This window comes from Otolemur garnettii, unplaced genomic scaffold (genome assembly GCF_000181295.1).
Source record: "Otolemur garnettii isolate 467f Iridium unplaced genomic scaffold, OtoGar3 scaffold00024, whole genome shotgun sequence".
Lineage (NCBI taxonomy): Eukaryota > Metazoa > Chordata > Mammalia > Primates > Galagidae > Otolemur > Otolemur garnettii.
In genome coordinates this window covers 5,678,062-5,678,818 of record NW_003852419.1, presented here as the reverse complement: position 1 = coordinate 5,678,818, position 757 = coordinate 5,678,062, and positions in this window count along the sequence as shown.

The following is a 757-nucleotide window of genomic DNA, read 5'->3' as shown; positions in this document are numbered from 1 at the left end:
GGTTCAAACCCAGCCTTGGCCAAAAACTACAAAAAAAAAAAAAAAAGAAAGAAAGAAAGAAAAAAAGGAATGCTTATACACATACACTGTTGGTGGGACTGCAAATTAGTACAATGTCTATGGAAAACAGTATGGAGATTCCTCAAAGAAATAAAGATAGACCCACAGCATTCAATCCACTACTGAGTATCTACCCAAAGGAAAAGAAGTCATTTTATCAAAGACTCTTGCACTTGAATGTTTATTGCAGCACAGTTCACAATTGCAAAGATATGGAATCAACCTAAGTGTCTATCAATTCATGTGAGGATTAACAAAATGTATATACTATACTGTATACCATGGAGTACTACTCAGCCACAAAAAAAGGAATGAAGTAATGTCTTTTGCAGAAATTTGAATGGAACTGGAGACCATTATCCTAAGCGAAGTATCTCAGGAATAGAAAAACAAACACATGTACTCTGTAATGATTGGGGACTAATCAATGGGCACACAATAGGCACAAAGAAATGTAAAGGTCATTAGAAGTCAAGAAGGCCAGGTGCAGTGGCTAACACCTATAATGCTAGCACTCTGGGAGACAGAGGCAGAAGGATGCCATGAGCTCAGGAGTTCCAGACTAGCCTGAGCAAGTCAGTGAGACCCTGTCTCTACCAAAAATAGAAAAACTAGCCAGATGTGGTGGCAGATCCCTGTAGTCTCAGCTACTCTGGAGGCTGAGACAAGAGGATTGCCCAAGAGTTTGAGGTTGCTG